Source organism: Neopelma chrysocephalum, unplaced genomic scaffold (assembly GCF_003984885.1).
Source record: "Neopelma chrysocephalum unplaced genomic scaffold, ASM398488v2 Primary Assembly neopelma1_91, whole genome shotgun sequence".
In the NCBI taxonomy this organism is placed as follows: Eukaryota; Metazoa; Chordata; class Aves; order Passeriformes; family Pipridae; genus Neopelma; species Neopelma chrysocephalum.
The window spans coordinates 2,545,154-2,562,033 of record NW_020897753.1 but is presented as its reverse complement, the minus strand read 5'-3'; the positions used below and the strand labels follow the sequence as shown (position 1 = coordinate 2,562,033).

The window sequence follows — 16,880 nt, the reverse complement described above, 5'->3', positions numbered from 1 at the left end:
GGTAGCACTGTAGCTTAACTAAGGACATATTAATTTATCCTTAGATCAGTTTATCTATGTTTTTAATGCATTGTGTTTGTCTGTAATGTTTAAAGAAGTTGGTTTGGAAAAATATGGAAGAGTGATACAGCCAAATAATAAAATATAAATCAATTGTAATTCCAGTATGAGAAGAGTAAAATTAAATCCCATGTGTTGCTTACTTGTGATTATCCAGGGACTGTGAAAAGATGGATTAAAGATGGAAAAAAGAACTATGAAAAAGCATTGCATTAGACTTTAGATGTGTATGATTTTATGTTATAAAGAAGAAAAAGGTTCTCAGCAAGTAATTGAATGTAAGGTAGTGCAAGATGGTCCATTCACTCTTAAATGGTCAGCAGTTCACCTGGTGATTTTTGTCTTGCACTAATTTCCCTCTTTTCCCTGGACATATTTTTAAGTCACAATGTTAAGAAAGGCAACATATTAAGGGATTTAAATTGTGAATGACTGAAACTTTTTCTAGAATGGATAGTGAGAAATATCAAAAATACAACTTTCTTTTTAAACAGATGACTAAGTAAAATTTATGCTTTAAAATTTAGCATGCAGAATCCTACAATTTTTTTAGTTATATCTTCACTTCTATTTGTTTTTTTTCCATTTATTTTCCAGCTGACTCATTTTAAACTGAAAAGATGAACATTATGTATTTATTCTGTGCCAAAAACTGGGACTTGTCTAGTTTGAAAAATAATGGTGTCATCAGAGTTGAAAATTAACTTCAGATATTAAGGAAAAAAGGTAGAAAGAAGATAAAGTTCCTAAATGTTGTAATATCAGTCATCCAAACTTTGTCAACAAATTACATATGGAAAAGTCACGGCTTGTTTGTGTGGTGGTGTTTTTTTCCCTGAAAACCTCTCCACTATTTTTATTACCACAAGCAGTGTCGTAATGAAAAGGCAAAGTGTTGCAGATTTAATAACGAAATTAAGTAATAATGTTTGAAAATCCTTTGAAACACCTCTTCAATCCATATTGTGGCTTGTATCTTCAGTGACAAAAGAGAACTTTGAATGAAGCCTGCACAGGAGACAACTCTGCCTTCTTGCAACAAAACAGCATTTGTAGGAGTGTTTCACTTGGGAAAGTGGGAGAAGAATAGTTTGTGGTCTTGATCATGTGCAGATGTTGTTGAACCAAAGTCTTCATGTCAGTGATTTGAGTGTTTCAAGGTGATCTTTTCCTCTTGCCTGTTAACACTTTGCTGGGGAAGTACAGCCCATTTGTGAAACCTTGAGGGCAAGTGGCATCTTTCTTGGGTTTGTGGCTTCACTGAGGGTTCTTTGCTATTTCTGCTGGTGGTGTGTTTTACAGACAGATCCTCAATCTCCAAGCTTCAGCAAAACAGATTTTATTCCTTGCTCTATGTGCCTTGCATGTGCATATGAAACAGCATTCGAGTGGAGAATCACTGCAAAAGTGTTGCATCAAAAGCTGGTTGGACAATTGTCAGTTGTGAGTCTCGAGGGAGAGTGAGGAAAAGAACAGAGATAAGGAAGAATGACACAGTGGTTTCCACACAAGAAAATGTGTCATAGCCACAGAACGTTTTCTCAGCATTTTCGTATCATTGGTGACTGAGGTTTGTAAAGTTGCTTCAACAATTCTATCCTCATTTTACTCCAAAAGGTTGTGCAATAACTAAGCTAAACAAAGCTCTGTCTCATGTGCAAGGTCCTCTTTGCAAGGTCCTGCTTAGTTTCCAGGAATTAGTAAGGTGCCTGGCATATCAGGCACCACTCAGCTGGTGAAATAATAGTTTATGTAAGATATAGTTGAATGCAGCCTTTCAAGCTTAAGCCAATATTCTCCTGTTTTAAACTCAGAGAGTTGTTTTTGTTCCTTGAATATACCAGTGATTTAATAACACTCATAATGGACCAAATATACATGGTTGTGGTTTATCCTGCTTTGTATCATACAGACCAAGGCTGATAGAAGAGCAACATATAGCTCTGAACAGAAAATGTTTGCTGAACTAAAGAGGTGGGAAAGAGCTGAGTCTTGGGCCCTTAAAGAGGATCTGTTCAATGCCAAGATCCCAGGATTTGACAGTTGGTAGGGTCATGCAGAATATAACTTTCCCTCCTTTCTTTTTACATTCCTATAGCAAAAAAAATGAGGAGAGTAATTTAAGTAACTCTAACAGAGTGTGTTGTCCTGCCATAATAAGGTAAGTTTTCCAGTTCAGCAGTGGGAAACAGAGTTTTTCCCTTTGTGGCATTGTCTGCAAGTCTCTGGTTCTCATTTGGCTGGGTGTTAAACTGACACAGTCCCAATCCATGGCTCAGGGAATGTACAAACAGCTTGGATGATAGGAGTAAGCCTGACACATCAAAAGTTGAAAATGAAACCCATAATTTAAAAAAGCAATCAAACAACAACATATTCTCATCCCTACCAGCGAGTACTGAGTGTTAGTAGTATAACATTAAATAGCTGAGTAGCAGTGAGTGGTGATTAAATAATTGTTGGCTGCCGTGGATGGAATAAAAGACCAACATTGGTCTATAGATTTCTTCAGCAAATTGATAGAACTTGTCATTAGTTTTAAGTGTTTGTCAATTTATGCATGTTTCAGTAAATTGAATAGAATATTTAATTTCGCTTTTATTGTGTGGTGAAAACAAAGTGGTGTTTAGAGACGACCTCAAAAGACAGAAAAGTGTTAAGGAAAATGTGTCTTTGTCTATATCCCTTCACCCTGATAATTGCAGGAATTTTGATTTGTGGAATATTTGGAGGGTACAACTGGGGTACTTTGCTGATTATGAACTGGAAAGAGATTTAATTACAGATGCTCAGCATATTCTACATAGTTCAGAAAACTCTTTGCTAATTTGAAGCCATTTTCTGTAGGGTTATTAGAGATGGTTCATTTGTTGTTGCTATTTTGGAGAGGCCTACATTATTGAGCATGCAGGAACTGTTGGGATTTAACCTGGTTTTGTAAATTCCTATTTGAACTATGATACAGATTTTAGGAAGGAAAAACCCAGTGATGAAGAATACAATAAAAATACTGGAATTTCAGAAGTGAAATGATACTCATATTTAGAACCTGCCTCTTTGGATCTTTTGCAAACATCAAGGGATCTCATAGTATTTCAAGCTGTACACCTAGAAAATCACTTAAAGCTCACAAGGTGAGGTAAATTATTCATGTACCATTATGAGGCAGCATTCACACTCCAGGCAGAGAAAATTCAGGTGGCTAAATACAATTTCCAGATTTGTAAGTAGGCCAGGCCATTTGTTACAAAGTGTTATGAATAGCACTGGTGAGCGCAGATTCTCAAAACATACGAGAAAGTTTGATCTTCACTGTGGACCACAAATTCAAAACTAGTTGAGAAGGAGAAAAAACTTCTAGAATTTTATCTGCAGAGATACTTTGGATTGACACAAATGGTAGTTTCAGAACAGGCAGCATAATGGTGCTTGGGAAGGGAAGCTCATTCCCCATGAGCAGCTGCTCTGTAGTAATGCCCAAATGAACATCATCCATGTTGCTGCTGGCTGTCGTCATGTTGGTACTTGGTGTTTGAAATCCTACATTTGACCATCTGCAACTCAGTTCAGTGACCCTCAAGATGTTTAGATTAGTTTCCTTGTGTTTTCAGTAATGCTTTGGATCTTCTCAAAAATGTCAGCATGCTACATGTTTAGCTATCAAAGTAGTAAGACATTAGTCCAAATCTGTTAAAATATAGTTTAAGTGCTGTGTTATCCATTACATTACTAATGTGGTGAAAACCAGCAAGGTTTCATAGTTTTCTTATGAGCTGCATGATGGAGGTTCCCATGTATTTAGGGTGAAGATTCCAGGCTTTTCCACAAAGTGAAAACTATGAAAATTCCTTTCTGTGGGAGCTCATTCTCAGCAGCAAAGATCTCCCTTGCTTTTAGATTCATGTTTACAGCAGCTGTATGGACCTTACAAATCAGACAGAAATAGGAAAAGGAGTAAAAAGTGGCAGGTTTGTGGAACAGGCTGAGGAAGGTCAGTGTCCTATTGGGGTGGGAGCAACTTTGGCATAAGCTCTTACTTGTATAACTGTTATAGAATAGCAGGGGGAATACATTTAACTTTTCTAATTGCAGCTAAATGCAGATTACAAGGATGAAAATGCAAAAATGTACCATTTATTTTCTGAGGAACAGATTGCACAAGAACAGGTAATGGGATTGGAATGATTATGCTGCCACCTAAAGAGAAAGGCAACCTGCCACTGAATACTTGTGTACTCTGGAGTTTCCCTCTGTGACTTCCACAGGAAGGTTTTGCAGTCTGCCATTGTACAAAATAAATTCTCAGCCTTTCTTTGTTGTTTGCAGCTGTCTTCAACCAATCCCTTAATGTTTCTGGACTAGAGCAAAAGCTGAATGTTTACAAATAATTCCCCACTGAAGAAATGCGTAGCATAATGCTTTATTTAGCTAAAAAAAACCCCAGGCTCCAGCAGCCAGGCTCCAATAGCCAGCCTGACAGGCTGGTAGAGCCATGGATATCAAGTGATGCTGCTTGGGATGTACCTCTCTGGGACACTTTATCTAAAGAGCCCCCTCTTCCAAGGAAGAGACGTGGAAAGTGGTGTTAGTGCACTGAAGTTCTGCCTGGTTACAGAGCCCTATTGCTTCTTCCAGGAAACTCAGAAGGACCCCTTTCAAGGGTCATTTACTGTTTGTTTTTGTAGTGAATTACCCTTCATACATATTTCTTTTCTGTTGGCTCCTTGGTCATTTCTCTAATTTGGGAAGTGTACTTTTAAAGACTTTTGGTGACATGTTTATTTTTCCTAAATGCCTATGGAACAGAAATGCAACCTCATGAGGCAAGTGTGTCCCAAGTGGAATCAGAATGGTCCCACAGTGTTAATTCTGTTCATCCATTATGTTCCTTAATTTTTCCCTTCTAATTTTAATCCTGTAATTTTAAAGAAGAAACTGTTTTGAGCACTTTGCTTTCTGTGCACACATTAAAAATATCAATAGGATCTAAGCATATGGAAAACTGAATAGGCAGTTTCTCCTTCCCCCTTCACCTTCTCACATGTGCAAAGTAACAACTGGGGAGGGGGGAAGGCAAATAGGACCAGGAATCTGTCTCTAACCTTTCTGCACCTTGATAACAACCTTGTACTTTCCGTTTGTCTTTTTTGCACTGAAATCTCAGGAATTTCAGCCATGGGTAGCGAGGTTCACAGATAGATGCTGAAAGGGTGGTGGCCTCTGCTTTTTATTGCTGGCTGTGGCAGGAAGTCTCAATTAGTGTGAAAACACTGAGAGTTCTTAAATTAAGCAATTGAGGAAAATATTTTTATTTATGCTGCACACTTGCCTTTTAAAATTCTCTGTTTGATTGCTAGACAGAGAATGGGAAGCTATATGGGACAGCTTGATATACTTTACCTATGGCAATCTTTAGCTGTAAGTGTGTGAATGCTAAAGCTACTAATTAATCTCTGTTAACAAATAGCTGCATCTTCTTCTCCCTAATGATTTCACAGTGCTCTCTCCTCGTTAAAGCATGAGAGTAGTAAGGCTTTGGTTTTTGTTAAATAAAGAAAAAAAAAGTAGTTACAGGAGATTTTCCCAGTGGTTTCTAAGTAGATTAGCAACATCAATTTGCAGCAAAAATTAGCTAAGAACCAGCAAGTTAGAGATTTAAGACATGTATGTACTAGAGCTGTGATATAATAGTTACACTTGTATCAAAATTAAAGTAATTTAATACCTTGGTGTGATTACAGAATACAAGTGAAATTACCATAGTTTCAGAATGTCTTGGCTTTTAGCGATGACAATGTTTGTTATTTTTAATGTCTTGATTTTTTTTTTCTGCTTTCTAAACAATGTAAAGGGAAGAAAAATTAACTTTTCTGCAACACAAGTCCTCTGTTTACTTTTAGAAAAGCTTTGTTTCAATTCATTTATTAATTACTTTTAGAAAAGGAAACAAAGACGTAGGTATAAGTATGTTGTAATGCTCAATTTCAGAACCTTAAATCTCAATGCTTCTAATATTTGCAGTCTGGCATTGATTGTAAGTATAATAGGTTATTTCATGCTGCTTCTCTTTATATTCATGGTTATGATACTGAAATGTTAAGACCACACACAGACAACAAGATCTCCAGCCACTTACACATGTAAACAGTCTGGCTTTTTACAAAGTGGAAAAATATTTCTTGTGCAGTATTTTAACATGATCAGCATGTTAAGGCTCAATCTGCAACTGTGTCAACATTTCTTTGGCTGTAACCATTAATTCTGTAGCCTCTTGATAATATGTAAAATGTGAGACTGGTTTGTTTACTACTGGGATTTGTCAGCAATTACTGTATTTAGCTTAGTGCTTTCAAATATATAATAGATCAAAGACTTATTTTGCATCATCACTGTGGTTTTAGTAAAACAAAGGATTTTTTTTTTTTCCCAGCTGGCTTTGGGCTCTTCAAAGGGCCATGGAGCAATAACTTTCATAAATATTGCTCTTATACCTGTTTGATATTAGTAGGCACAGGTAGAATACATTAAATAACCTTCTATAACTACTGTTGCACATGAATTTAGCTCTAGAGACAGGAATATGCATCCCTTTCTGGAGTTATCTGGAGACCTGGCATGGCCTCAACATAGCTGGGAATCTTTGTTTTCTTTATTTTTGTGTAATCAATGCATGTTTTCAGCATTCTTATTACCATCAGGAACTGCAAGTGCTGTGGTCATGTGCAATATTATCTAAGCCCCACATAATTTTCAGCACAAAGAGTTGTGAAGATTACAAGTTCTGATTTGGTTATAGCTAATAAGAGTAAGATGGCACAGAAGCATTTTAATGGACATCAAATCTGTTCAAATAATAAGTATTTGGGTTTCTGTTATCTCTGTTCTCAAAGTCTTTATAATATATTTATGAATTTAGTTTCAGGGTATCTTTGAGGTATCAAAAAAAAACCCAAAATCCCAAACTTATTAGACAAATCTGCAGAACTTTGGTAGGGATTTTTTCTTTAGTTAAAAGCAGGCTGTAAAATCACTAAAACTTGCCACTGCTCCTGAGAAAGTTGCCAATAATTAATTCCATTATCTTTGGGGCACTAGGTTAAAATATTTCACCTGAGCTTTTCTTATCATTTTGTACAACTCTGAAGTTGCTGTTTTTCTATCAGTATTTTATTTAAGAGATAAAAATAATGACACACGAATCCATAAGACTGACTCTTTAAAAATTCCAAAATGCAGATATTGCAGTATGGATGAGGTAAATTACTGGGGGGAAGTTCAGTTTTAGAAGTAGTCAGCTGACAGAATAAAACTTTTAAAGGGCAAACCTGCATTTTTAAATTCACTATTATAAAATGTTTAATAAATGTGTCACTGTTAGTATGGGAGATTAGGGAAGCTTTCAGTTTGGAGATCACTGTCTTTTAGTTTTTAGGACTTGAATGCTTTTTGCTGCTTAAATTCTGTTGCTATTACTGAACACCACTCAAACCAGATGTTTTGCTAAAATTTGAATGAATCTTTTGCCTAGTAAAACCCAAACATACTGTTCTCCCAAAAAGCATATGAACAAAGAGAATGGATGTATTTCATCATTCCTGCTCTGCTGTCTGGCCCAGCTTCATTTCCTTTGATGGAAAAATGATAAATATAAATGTAAGTGAGGCAGCAAGTGGTCTTTATCAGTTAGTTAAAACTAAGTTCTTGATACTAGTTTTGTTTTCAAAGATTTTAAACATTGAACTTTTATTGTGAATTTTTTGTGAAGAATGGGTTTAATACAATAATTGGAACAGATTTTTTTACTAGGTTTTTTTCCCTGCAAAGGTTTTATTTTGGACATACCTACCAGCTATGTATCCAAGTCTTTAGAGTGGTAACAAATCCCAGGCTTTAAGAAGCAGCAGTAATTGTAATTTGAGTTTTGTGATGAGCCCTTTGCCCTTGGCTCAGAAATCTCCCCGCTAAGTTATACACATCTGGGAAAATCAGTTTACATTTATTCAGTAGATTGAATTTTTAGTTGGGAAAACCCTCTACTGAGAGGGAATCTCCAGTGAACTGAGTGGCCCCTGCTGCACTGGAGGTGGGAAGGGGGAAGAGGGAGCCCATCCAATCTGAAAGTAAAGAAAAGAAAGGATGGGATGACTTAAACAAAAAACCCCAACAACGACAAAAAGCAAACAAACCAGAAACTGCTGAAGGTCCCTGTTATTTAAGGGGCAGGGACTGGGGGTGGCTGATGTGAGAATGGGCTCCAGGGATTTGGTAGTTTGGGCAAGTTATGGAGACTGGTAGGAGAGCAGTGGAGCAGGAATGAGGAGAAAATTCCCGATGGATGTCAGGGCTGGAGCAGGGGTGTGCGGGTGGTGTCAAGCTGAGGAGTGAACTAAAAGGTGATGTGGAGAGAAGGTAGGAACAGGACAACAGTCTCCTGCTTGCCCTTTCTTTTCCCAAGGTATGGAGCAGCAGGACTAAACAGGAATTACCAATGGCTTGATAATGAGATGAGGATTAGGAGTAGTAAATTATATTCAAACTGATGGGAAATCTTGAGTGGCAAGATTAAGTGTTTTTGGCAGCTTGAAATAGGGAAGTGATTAGGAATATCCAGATGCTGGCAAGCATAAATTTTGGGGGATGATGAGCACAATTGTCTGCTTTATGTTTCGTGTTCCCCTTTGCACCCTGGGAGGAGAACCTGCAGCCCCTGAGGTGACGCAGAGACACAAAATGTTTTATCCTTCCCCAGTGCTAATCCAAAGAAAGGCTGATGGTTTACTGCAGGTTAATTGTATTGATTCAGTGGGGGCAGATGTCTGTGGGGCTTCCCATCCAGCTGATTTCCCTGTGGGAGTCAACGTGTCACCAGATGGGAGATTTTCCTTAATCAGTTTTCCACCTGCCCTTACCAAGGTCGTGTTCAGAAACTGTTTAACTTCCCAAATGTTCCTGCGGTTTCGAGGAGCGTGTGTGGTGTCCATGGCCTTTTCTGAAGTCTCTCTGTAGTATTTTGTGATTTGTGTTGTTATATCACTGCTTCACTCTGTGCATTTTTATACAGTTATTATAAACTATTTTATATGAAAAGGGTGTATTTCTCATAATGGCTTTTAAACACCTGAATTTTTCAGAAATACTTGGTTGATAAAAATCAAAGATTTTTTTGTAGTTTTTTTTTTTTATTTTTTATGTTTCTTTGAAAACCTAATGGAGGGAGGTTGAAGGCCATATTGAAAGACTTTAAAGCCAGCAAGATTTGGAGCATCAAATACTCTTATCATGTTACAGTAATTAATATTAATGAATTAAAATGTTTACACACCCTGATCTCCAGTGCTCTCTTTGATGTTAATTACTTTTCAGTAGATCATGAGTTCATTCTTCATATCAGGCAAGTAAGGAAATATTTCCTCTTCATTTACCTGTGTCTCTTAGCAACACAATAGGTGTTAGTAGTTGATGAATAACATATATTTTTGCTGTATTTGTTATATGGAAATGCTTGCTTTCTCTCTTTTTAAAAAACTCTGAGTGGAACTTTGTTACTAAATTCAAGCAAAATATAATATAAAGATACAAATACATGGCCATGGGTAAGTATAGTGAAGCTTAACAGTGTTCTTGGACATGTTAAAGCCAAGTTGTTGTTTTTTCTTGCACTTAGTAATGTGAATCAGATTAAATGAACTTCACTGGTTCCTGTCTCTGTGGTTCCTGATGTCCAGGAGCTGTGATCTGTCATGTGCTGCCATCTCTGTTCCTTTTAGCAGACAGTTCTGCAGCTATCATGCTATCAATTTTTTTAATTAAAAAATGAGCTGTTGCTTTCCAAAGGGTAATTCCCTCTCAATCTGTAAAGTAGATGTGTTGCTTTTTTTTCTGTTGAAATCCATGGAAGAAAAACTACTTTTTAACTTAATTTATAGAGTGTAGTCCTTCCTGTGTGGCTCTTGATAAAGATGCAGACTTGTAGGAAGTGAAAACTCAACCATAGCTGTTCCAGCTCTGCAGGTATTGTTGAAGTTCCTTAGTTGGCACAGTCCTGTCTTTGGCAGGTGATTCTTGCAGCATGTGAGGGTTCATCCTTTGGTTTTGCTCCTGTGATTTTCACACTTAATTGTATGACAGTGTTGGGTTTTTAACCAGTGAAATCACATTATATCAGCAGCATCTGTCATGTATTTTAATGTAAGATTTCTGACTTCTGGTAGGCATTGCTTGGGTTCTATCAGAAATGTTCTTGCTGTACACAAAGGGGCCTTTCCATCTTGTCAACTTGGCTTTTTGAACTCTGTGGATTTCCAATAGTTTGGGCACAGGTGAGTATTGTAACTGGGAGAAAAGGAACTTTCTGCCCTGTAATATGATCTGTCTGTTGGAAGGATGGTTCATAGATCTGTTTATCTGCTGAAAAATTCAGCCTTGTCTTTTAAAATCTATTCTTTTTCATTGCTACTCCTATTGGTGGTATGCTTAGTTTCTGCAGCTGAGATGGACATTTTAAATGACATTTTAAAAATACAATTTTTTCTTAAGCAGCTGTAACCAGAAATACATCCAGGAATCTTTCTTTTTTAAAAGGGATAGTGGAAACAAGGTAATTAAACATAATGCAGCATTATAAAGACTGCAGTCTTAAAAAACTGCTTTGTATTATGCAAAATTGATTTTTAGTTCTGCTTTCTGTGTGAGTAAAGGTGCTATTGGCAGATATGATTTTCAGCTCTGGATTCATTTTCTTCTAAAATTCCAACACTTTCTTGTAATATTGAACTGTAAGGGTATTTAAAGCAGTTATTATTTAATTTCCCATGCATATGAAGTGAGAGTGCTTTTTAAAAACCCTTGGAAAGCAGACATAAATACAAATCTTGTAACATTAAAACTTCAATGGGCTCTGGCAGGTTACATTTCTTTCATACTTTTGTGTTTCCTTTGAAAGAAAAACTTTCCCAGATGGTCATTGCAGGGCACTGAATGTGACCAGTAATTTCATGTAAGTTCATAGCCCTGTCAGAATTCCTTATTTGGATACTGAATTCTTTGCAGAGGCTTTTTCATTTTTATCTTTACACTATTAAATGAAGGCAAGTGGAGGGTAAGATTATCTGCAAGGTCACAGAGAAACTTAAAGCATGATGGACAAAGTATCCTCACCGAGCTGGAACTAGAAATAAACACACAAAAGAAAGTATATGGCCGTACTGATAGTTATAAATGAAGTGTCAAGGGTTCAAATCTGGGAAAGTATCATCAGAATTTATAAAGTTCTACTTAAATAGTCCATTCTCCTCACTTCAGACATCTGTTACTGGTTATTGTTTGAGTGACCACCATGTACATTATACAAAAAGGAATGTGTTCTTTGTAAGATCTCTGCTAATGTGGCAGATAAAATCCCAGTGTTTGATAGCAGTGCCAAAGGGCAAAGAGGTGCTGAACAATATTCCTCGTCTTTACCATAACTTTCCTTCCTGGAAAAACAGGCTTTGACAGTGGGAAAATGAGGACTGAGATAAGGAGAGGTGGAAAGAGGCTTGGGAACTGAGAGTGATACAGACCAGAACTTCAGCAAGCGGGGGAAAAGTCTCCTCTTAGGCCGATGCACCAAGAATTATTTTTCTTGTTGATTACAAATAGGAGTTCTATCTCCATGCTATGGCCATAAGTTAAAAGGACTAGCAAGTTAAGGAAGAGTTGTTTTTGTTGGCATGTAGTGTAATCTGGGCCTAGTTTATAAATCTCTAGCAATTGATTATTGCCTTTTTTTAAAGAAAAATGCACCGTTTTGATTAATGCAAAATGCTGCATCAGTCTCAAAATTTCATTTTTCAGAGAATCAAATTATAATGATGGAACTGATGGAAATGATTTACTCCTTGTGAGATATGAAGCAGTTGGCATTGAAGGTTCTCTTGTTTTTATTGATTATGGGTGTTAAATGACAGTGCAGCCGGTGGGGATGTTGTTGTCTGTAAACTTTATTTCTTTCCCCCTTACAGAGCTAAGCAGGTGGATACAGGTTATGGAAAATTAGATTTTACTGCAGACATGTTAAGTAATTCAGTTTTAATTTTCCATTTTAACATCTTGCTGGGTAGATACAAACATTGCAATTAAGCAAGATTTAATTCAGCCAGGTGACATCTTAGATGCCCCATAATGGCAAGAGCTGAAGTTATTGATCTGCTTTCTGCTGTCAGTAAAACTGACAGCACTTGCCTGTTTAGAAGATGCATTAAGGAGGGATTGTGACCTTGGCAGGTGTGGAGAAAGTCTTGAATGATGAATTTAAATTCAGGAAAAATATCATGAGGAATTAGGAGACCTGTGGCACTTTTTTTGAGATAGATTTACTGATAAGAGCAAGGAGAAAAAGAATAGTAAATATAGAAATACATGTAATTTTGAATAGAAAATTATAAAAATGAAAGAATTTTAAGGGGCTGTTTTATACAGTTATCAGCTTATGTACAGAAGGTGGGTTTTTTTTTCCAGCAGTTTAGTTCAGTGTGGGGGGAATCTGGGTGACAAGTGAAGTAAAACAAGTTACCTAAGGGAGAAGGCACTGGCTTGAACAAGATTCTCTGTATTTGCACACAATGGGAGAGGGTGCCAAGATGCATTTGTAGAGTTTTGCTATTTACTAATGTGATAAAAAGCTGAAATTTTTGAAGCAGATGCATTAACTAATTTTCCAGTTTCACAGTGTTCTTAGCTGCAAAAGAAACAATAGGTATTAATGTAGTTGTTTGTCTGTACTCTGCACTGGAAGAAGAACACAGAAACCCAGATTTTAACATATGTGAGAATAATAAACTTTGGCAGATGTTGGTCTTATTAAACTGCCCTAGTTCCATGTATGTGCGAGTGCCTCCTGTGATAGGACTGAGAAAATTGTCAGATCAATGTCTAACATCTGTATTGGGCCAATTAACACAAACTGCCTTGGGGCAGAATGAATGGATACCTGGATTTGGGTAGTACAGTGGGGGAAAAGTCAAAATACCCATTGTAAGAAGTCATGCACCACAGCCTTCTGGTGTCTTCACAGGAATGAGTGAGTGTAAGGAACAGGGAGATCTGGCTGCTGTAACCCATTCAGATTCTCCACAAGGTGCTTCACCAAAGGCTATTTAAATGGGCTGACAAAGAAGGTCCTTACACAGATTCCCTGGCTGAAGGATAAAGGAGGGTGGAGGCAATAGTGGGGTTGAACAGGGAACTCTGGGGCAGACACTGTGTTTGCAAAGGTCTTGAGAAGGGAGCTGAGTAACAGAGCTTACAGTGCAGGTTGGCAAAAAATCAGAGTATTGAGTGACTGTACAATTAAATGACAGAGAATAGATCAAGTGCAATGTATGTGTGGGTGAGGGAGAACAGCTTCAAACTAAGGGGTGTGATTGATGGGTTCTGAACACAGGACCAGCACACAGGAATGACTTCTTAAAGTTCATAGTATTTTCTGGAAGCGTCAGCTCCATTCACAGCAGCGTTTAAAAAAAAAATCAAAATCAATGTGGGAATTAGGAACTGAGTGAAGCAAACACAAGTAAAACCATCACTGTGCCATGGTACAAATGGAGGGCACAACCTCTTTTCAAACACTACATTTGCTGATAGTTCTCCACAGTGGAATTAAGAGCATTAGTGAAAGGTGGGGAACTTCTTCAGTATAAGGAGCAATTTAACACTCTTAGGCTTGGAGGAGAGAAGGCTGGAGGTGAGTGGATAGGGAATAACAGTGGTCTGTTGAATTGTGGATGAGAGGAAGAGATAAATAAGAAATGTCTGTTTGTTCTAATTTAACAGCCAAGAGTATTTAATTAAATCAACATGATGGTTTGAAATGGACTAGAACATACAATTCCTGATGAGTGTGTTATTGGTTTTGGGGGACTGCTTGCCACAGAATTTTGTGGATGCAAGAATTCAAGCAGTTTTATAAACCAGTTTAACAAGTTCTGGGAGAAGACAATCGCTGGTGACTTCCAAATACAGATGCAGCCTCTAAAACCTCAGAATCTCATGTTGACAAATGTCTAATACATCTATTGAGTAAACTATCATTATTTGCTTATGTTTTTTAACCTTTTCCTGTAGACTTCTACTACTTGTTACTGCCAGAGCATAGGGGTCATTATGGATCTTTGGATTGACCCAATGTACCTTTTTATATATTTAATGTCTGCATTTTGTTCCATAAAATCAACACTATTTATAATTTTCAGGGATTTTAATGTTTTCCACGTGTGTTAGGATTGCTGCTAATTATCACTGGAATTCTTATAAACATAATTGTGGGAAATATTTCCCACATATTCCCAATTAGTAACATAATCCACGGGAAATTTGAAAAAAAAAAAAAAAGAAAATAAAAAGACTTTGAAATGTAAAACTTCTCCGAAATCTTGGGAGCCTGTTGTTTCTATTATTCTTCATCATAGGTGAAAATGAGCAATAGTGTCTGTACATTGTGTTTTTCAGAAGTGTTTTTCCTTGAGTTTTCATTATGTGATTGACCACATGTGAATATGATACCTATCAGTGCACTTGGTGTGAAAAAGAATTATAGAAACCCACAAAACCAGCTGTAGGTTAAGCTGTACATGTGTAAAATACTGAGTTTGTTTCTTTGAATATTTGTTTCATGTTAGAAACAATCACAATTAGTTTGGATCTTATCTTCTTCTGTTGGAAGAGACTGGAGTCAATTAACTAATTTTTATAAATCTTTAGGAGCAAAATTGTTGGCACTTCACCCCCCCCAACCTGAGAAGCTGAGTTGTGGGAAGAGGAATATTTGCAGAAGAAGTCACTGTGTTACAACTTTTGGCTGTGCTTGCAGGGTTCATGTAAATACTGATTAATGTCACACCTGCCTTCCCTGTAGGTCAGGGATGAGCTCCTGGTGCCTCCTGAAGGGCTGCTGCTGGAACAGAGTCAGGTGCACTTTTCCAGCTGCATCTGATTCCAGTTAAGGTCTTGTCATCCCCACCTGCTTTTCATTGCCTTGTTCTCCTCCCAGAGGTTACCACTTTGGTGTGCCAGGAGAGATATAGGAATAGTCTCTTCCTATTTGTTTCTGCCAGACTCAGTAGTTTTTAGGATGCATTTTAAAACAGATGTTGAATTGATGCTGGTTTAGGTGGGGGACAGTTATACCTGTTCAGTTCTGGAAGAAGTAAGATGGAGCAGACTGGGGCAAGGACAGGAAAATGGGGAAATGACTTCCTTAGCAGGTGAAGTTTTAGTCCAAGCAGCCTTTCTGGTGACAAACACACCACCAGGAGTCAATGATAATTTTCACAACTTGTTGTTGCTTGTCACCAGCTCCTCAGTGTTCAAGTGTGTTAATATTTTACATATTTTTATAAATGGCTTGTTTCTCCTATTCCTTTTGTATCCATTTTTCTTTATGCACAATGTCTATTTATTATATACTCTGTTCAATGCCAGATGAAAAGAATTCTTTCCCGTGGATATCAAAAAAACCCTTATATTCCTTTGCTTGCCAGCTGGTAATTCCTTGAGGTTTGTGCTGATCATTTTGAACTGTGATGTATTCTCTGTCATCTGATTCTGCTTTTTCAGCAATAAGATTTAGAGCATTACTTATTCACTTGAAAGACTCATCTATTTCTCTCCCTGTACTTTTGTAGATAAAGCATTGAATATTTTGTTGAACTCTCCTCTCCCTCTGCCCTGTGTTGACATATATACTCCCACTTAATAGAAGGATTTTGTGCAAAGGGTGTCACTTCTGTAATGTGCCTTTTTCAGCAGTGAATCACTTTTTTCTTATGCTTTTTCTGAAAAACCTTTCTTGCAGTTCTGAAACTTTCCTGACTTAGCTTAGACAAATTAGTTAAAGCACAGAGTTAAAAAGTACTTCTTTTATGTACTTGGAAAATGCAACATTTCAACCACATAAGCAAGTTTAGCACTCTTAAGAAGTTTGGCTTTGTGTTACATTTTTTTTTCAAATAAAAACCACTTTTGCTTTATGTATTTGTCTTAAAGTATGAGCATCTGTAATCAATGCATCTTCAATCTGTTAAGTTATTTTGGCATAAAGATTTAGCATCTGCAAATATTTTGTATTGAAACGTGCTGCAGATGTTGGGTTTGGTTTTCAGTTGCAGTAGCTGCATGTGGTAGGTAATGTTTTCATGAGAGGGAGGGCAGGGAGTGAATTTCTGAGCAGGTGAGACCTTGTCTTTTAGAATTAAAAGGAGTCCAAAACAATTGCAAAGTTGGGGGACAGGGAACAGTTTCCTGTGTGGGACCTGCCCTCACTTCCCCGTTCTGTTTTTGGGAGAGGGAAGTCGGCCCATCCCTGCAGCTGTTGTACAATAAACTCGGGAAATATCTTCCTGGTGCATCATGTGCTGCAGAACTGCTGCTCCCTTCAGCAGAAGATGTTGAGGGTGGTGTCTTTTTGCCTTAATTTTTATTTCACTTAATTTTCTAGTCATGCCTAGCATATGCAGAAACACAAAATCGGGTGGTACATTACTAAGCTCCTCAGCCCTTCTGTATGGTGGTTCTTTTCATGCTGAACATATCCCTCAGTAGCTTCCAGTACATACTTGATGACCTTTTGTTGATACTCTAAAGTTTGGCTCATTAATATTAAAATGTAGCATGTACAGCATATATGTGAAAACGTGTGAAAATCCATTAACAAGTTAAAGGTCTGAAAAAAAGCCCTCAAGCCTTTCTATTACTGGCTGTGATTTCTTCAGAAAATTATGTTGTCATGTTACTGTTTGGTGATCTTTAGATTTTTGGAAGCTTTAATCATCACTGCTTTTTCT

The 16,880-nt window shown here is 37.3% G+C and overlaps 1 protein-coding gene across 2 annotated transcripts in view; it reads left to right on the top strand.

The window, feature by feature from the left end:
• The window catches only part of SLX4IP (SLX4 interacting protein), a 70,478-nt gene that overhangs the window by 11,486 nt on the left and 42,112 nt on the right, over positions 1–16,880 (top strand). Inside the window, exon 1 of one of the 2 annotated variants that reach the window (XM_027693406.1) lies at positions 2,182–2,221. The exons of the other annotated variant lie outside the window; for it this stretch is intronic. The gene's annotated coding sequence lies outside the window, so the exon portion shown is untranslated. Of the gene's footprint in view, positions 1–2,181; positions 2,222–16,880 lie in introns of those variants that run through there. 2 annotated transcript variants of the gene reach the window in all.